The following is a 5,276-nucleotide window of genomic DNA, read 5'->3' on the forward strand; positions in this document are numbered from 1 at the left end:
TTATGCTCCCAGTGTGTCCTGTACAAACTTCTTCTGCAGGTGTTTGCATTTTTCAAGGTCTTCCATTATGAGAATATAAAGCCCTCAAAAGGAGAAATACACCTATGGATCTATGGATTAGGGGGCACTCTCTGAATAGGGTGATCCCTTGTGAGCTGGTAAGACATTCCAAGAGAAATCTACTACAGGAGCCTGGAGTTCCTCAATCATGGCATGCTATGCACTTCCTGATATCTCCCCATCTTCCGTCTATCCATTACACACAAATTATCCTTTACACCAAATGCTTCAAAGGATTAAGGACAACTTTATAATGGGCCCCAGCATTCCCATTGGCAAAGGCATCACTAAGCCCATGCAGTAGATTACCAGAGGAGAAGAAAATAGATTTACAGAGATAACATTGTAATCCCCCCAGTTTCTGAGCCCAGAAACCAAGAAGAAATATGTCTTAGTAATTAAATTTTCAAACTTATAAACATAAGCCCAAATCAGGAAGGTGATAAGATTTGAGGCCCCAGGGAATTTTGTCTGGGAATTGTCTCCACCCAGATTTCTTCATCTCCAAGTTCTTACCTAGGAGTAAACTAATATTCTTTGACATCATCATTGGGTCCAAAGGGACTAGGAAGTAGGTGGGACAATTACTTTCTGCTTGCCTGTAATGAGGCTCTCAGAGAATCTGGTCCTAGTGGCCATGGAGGTTCCTGTAGATGCCTGCTCTGTGATTGCCCCAAACATCATTCCTGCACACAGGGCCAAGGCCATGAACCTCTTGTCTTCACTCACTCAGGACTTGCCTTTATTTCCAAAACTTTCACATCTTTAGAATACAGTGGGGCACTGTCCACTCCACAGTGACACCACCCTCTTCTCCCAGATAAGACTATATTGTTGTTGATATGTTGTTGGTCTCGACTCATAGGGACCCTATATACAACAGAATGAAACACTGTCCAGTCCTGCAACATACAGTCATTGCCATGTTTGAGCCCATTGTTGCAGCCACCATGTCAATCCATCTTGTTGAGGATCTTCTTTTTCGCTCACCCGCTACTTTACCAAGCATGAGGTCCTTCTCCAGGGACTGGTCCCTCCTCATAATATGTCCAAACAAAGCCTCACCATAATCACTTCTAAGGAGTATTCTGGCTGTATATCTTCCAAGACAGATTTGTTTGTTCTTCTGGCAGTCCATGGTATATTCAAAATTTTTCACCAGCAACAAAATTAAAAGGCATCAATTCTTCTTCAGTCTTCCTTATTCATTGTCCAGCTTTCATATGCATATGAGGCTATTGAAAATACCATGGCGCGCACCTAAGTACTCACGGTGACTGCTTTTTAACACTTTAAAGAGGTCTATTGCAGCAGATTTGCCCACTGCAATGTCATTTGATTTCTTGACTGCTGCTTCCATGGGTGTTGATTGTGGATCCAAGTAAAACGAAATCTTTGACAACTTCATTTTCTCTGTTTACCATGTTGCTTATTGGTCCAGTTGTAAGGATTTTTATTTTCCTTATGTTGAGGTGTAATCCATATTAAAGTCTGTATTGTTTGATCCAGCATCACAGCAAGCCACCACACTATGACAAATTGACAGACAAGTAGGTAAGACTATAGCAGTGAAAATGTCAATATTTATTTACTAAGGAGTAAAGTTCAGGAACTCCCTTTGGTAAATCTTGCAGATCCAGGGAGCAATAATAGGAGTCCTGAATCCATCAGCTGGAGCTTGTGATAAACCCAGTAAAGTTAGGGACAGTAACTGGGAAATGTAAGAGAGGCACATAGAGTCATAAATTGGACTGTGTATATGCCTGTGTGTTTTTCAATGTAAAATACGCAAAACAAGATTCAGTAAGTCTGGTATGAATAGCATCAGAACTGAGTGTTGGAAATTGGGTGTGTAGATAGGGTGAGCAGATCTTGTATTAGCAACTCTATTAATTGATTTGTAATGTGGTCCATCCTGGAGCTTGATTTGTCATATCTTAACCATTCACATGTAGGTTTCTGAATTTGCTGTTGTGTATTAACCTGGGTCTATGCCTATAAGTGGGGCAAACCAGTCCAGTGTCTCTGAGTTCCTCCTCCTGGGGCTCTCCATGCAGCCCCAGCAGAAGCAGCTCCTCTTTGTGCTCTTCCTGAGTACTGACCTGGCCCCAGTCCTGGGAAACCTGCTCATCATCTTGGCCATCAGCACAGACTCCGGTCTGCATACCCCCATGTACTTCTTCCTCATCAATCTCTCCTTCCTGGACATCTGCTTCACCTCCACCACTGTCGCCAAGGTGCTGTCCAACCACAAACTCAGGAGTCAGACCATCTCCTTCTCTGGATGTCTCTCACAGATGTATTTTCTCATTGTGTTTAACAGCACCAACAATTTCCTGCTGGCTGTGATGGCCTGTGACTGCTTTGTTGCTGTGTGCCACCCCTTACACTACACAACAAAGATGACCCATCAGCTCTGTGCCCTGCTAGTCACTGGGTCATGGGTCATTGCCAATCTGAATGCTCTGCTGCATACCCTGCTGATGGCTCAACTCTCATTCTGTACAGACAACACGATCCCCTACTTCTTCTGTGATGTGAGTCTCCTGAAACTCTCCTGCTCGGACACTCACCTCAATGACATGATGATTCTTATTGTAGCAGGACCGATAATAATTGCTCCATTCATTTGTGTCCTCATCTCATACATCCTTATTGCTTGTGCTGTCCTGAGAGTCCCATCTTCAAAGGGATAATGGAAAGCCCTCTCCACCTGTGGCTCCCACTTGGCTGTCATTTTACTCTTCTATGGCACCATCACTGCTCTGTATTTCAATCCTTCATTCTCTCACTCTTCCAAGACAGACATCACAGTTACCATGATGTGCACCATGGTGACCCCCATGTTGAACCCTTTCATCTACAGTCTCAGGAACAAGGATATGAAAGGGGCTCTAAGAAAAATGCTTGCCATGAAAGTTTTTTCTGCTCAATCTTCACATGGACTCTGAATATCATAGAGGGGACTAGTATCTAATAAAATCCTTTTTGCTGTGTGAAACCTACCAGTTTTCCTTTGTAAGAGGTCCATCCCTGTGTTTACCTGGTGAGAATGAAACTCTTCATACAAGTACTTTTCAGGTTAAATACGGAAAGAGAGGTCCTCTTACCAATAACCGGACTATTCCACTGCCAATGTCCTCCAGTCAAAACCCACAGGTATACACTTCTAGTTTAATGGGTTTGTTACTAATTACAACCCTGGGACTTCTTAATAGGGGGATGTTAGAAAGTCCTTTAAGATTTGAACTATTGTGAGGTGGCTTTGGTAAGAATTTCAGCAATCAGTGCTTTGATCTGCATTAGATGCTACCAGAAAGCAGGGCTAATTCTTATTGTCATGTCAATATCTTATCTAGAATGAGGGGAGACTAGAGGTAGGCTGTCTTAGTTATCTAGTGCTGCTGTAACAGAAATACTGTGACTGGATGGCTTTAGCAAAGAGAAATTTATTTCCTCACAGTAAAGTAGGCTAGAAGTCCAAATTCAGGGCGTCAGCTCCAGGAGAAGGCTTTTTCTCTCTGTTGGCTCTAGAGGAAGGTCCTTCTCATCAATCTTCCCCTGGACTAAGAGCTTCTCTGCATAGGAACTCGGGGTCCAAAAGATGTGCTTTCCTCCCAGCACTGCTTTCTTGGTGGTATGAGGTCCCTCTGTCTCTGCTCACTTCTCTCTTATATCTCAAAAGAGATTGCCTCAAGACACAATCCAGTCTTGTAGATTGAGTCCTGCCATGCTAACGCAACTGCCACCTATCCCCCTTCATTAATATCATAGAGGCAGGATTTACAACACATAGAAAAATCATATCAGTTGACAAAATGGTGGACAATCACACAATACTGGGAACCATGGCCCAGCCAAATTGATACGCACATTTTTGGGGAACACAATTCAATCCATGACAGAAGCCAAAGCTGAGATTGGTAAGGAAGCAGCCATCACTCACATCAGCCATGATGGGAGAAGTCTGTGACTTGGATCATGTTTATGCTTTTGTCTGTGGTCAAACATGACTACCACGGTCTTGCTTTGTCTTGATCCACCATGGTCACAGGATAGCCTTGTCTGATAGTGATATTCTGTGAAATTCTCTATGGTCAACAAAGGAGCTCCAAGGCCCAGTTATGAGTAGCCACCCAACTTCTGGATGTCAGGACTGCTTTTTTCTTTCTCAGAAGAGAGATCTTGACATGAGCACAGCTGATGGGAGGATCAGACTGGTGTTGGGACAGGATGGAGAAGAGTTCATTTAGGGCTCCAGGAAGTCCTAATTCTGCCATGACTCAAGCTAGTTATTTTTATCTTCTTTTCTGAGCTTTGTGCATCATAAAACATTACAGCAGGAATAGGGGTAGAACCGTCTTCCTCAATCCCAGTGCCCAGACCTGCCAACTTCAGCTTCTTTTATGCTCTGTCAATGTGCTCAGGTATTTGTAGAGAGATACTAGTTTATATTCTGGATTTCCACTTTCATTTTAAAAGAAACCCTTTCCAAATTCATACATAGTCTCCACAATTTCATTTTACTGCCTGTGATCGTTAAGACTGTATGTCAGCTTGGCTGGCATGATTCTCAGTGGTGTGGCAGTTATGATGTAGTCTGGCAGTCATATAATGATGTAATCACTTCCATGATGAGAGCTGATATAACGTGATCACTTCCATGATGGGATCTGCTGTGAGTAGCCAATCAGTTAAAAGGGATTTTCCTTGGGGGTGTGGTCTGCATCCAATAGAGGTGCACTTTCTGGCAAAGCTCACTGGCTTTTGCTGTACCCTGGATCCTGTGTTTGGCTCATCAGCATCTGACCTCCAGTTCTTGAAACTTGGGCCAGCAGCCTGCCGTCTGACCTGTGAATCTTTGCTTCATCAGCCCTTGCGGCTACGTGAGTCAGGAGAAGCCTCCAGCCTGACTCCTGATGCCTGACCCATAGGCTTGGGACTTGCCAGCCTCTACAACCTCATACATACACTTCTCTAAAGAACCCAGACTAAGACATTTGGTAATGGGAGTGGAGTATGTAGAGATATTCCTTCTAAAGTGAAGGATAAATTATTGCATCTGGCCCCTCCCACAACTAAAAAGGAGGCAGAACACCTAGTAGGCCTCTTTGGATTTTGGAGGCAACATATCCCTAATTTGGTATGCTACTTTGGCCTATTTATCCAGTGCCTCGAAAAGCTGGTAGTTTTGAGTGGGGCCCAGACCAAGAGAA

The 5,276-nt window shown here is 43.6% G+C and overlaps 1 pseudogene; it reads left to right on the forward strand.

Annotated features, from left to right (window-relative positions):
• The first annotated feature begins 2,051 nt into the window (after nucleotides 1–2,051).
• Nucleotides 2,052–3,011, forward strand: LOC126087482 (olfactory receptor 1361-like; annotated as a pseudogene).
• Nucleotides 3,012–5,276: the final 2,265 nt, after the last annotated feature.

Source organism: Elephas maximus, chromosome 12, assembly GCF_024166365.1.
Source record: "Elephas maximus indicus isolate mEleMax1 chromosome 12, mEleMax1 primary haplotype, whole genome shotgun sequence".
NCBI lineage: Eukaryota > Metazoa > Chordata > Mammalia > Proboscidea > Elephantidae > Elephas > Elephas maximus.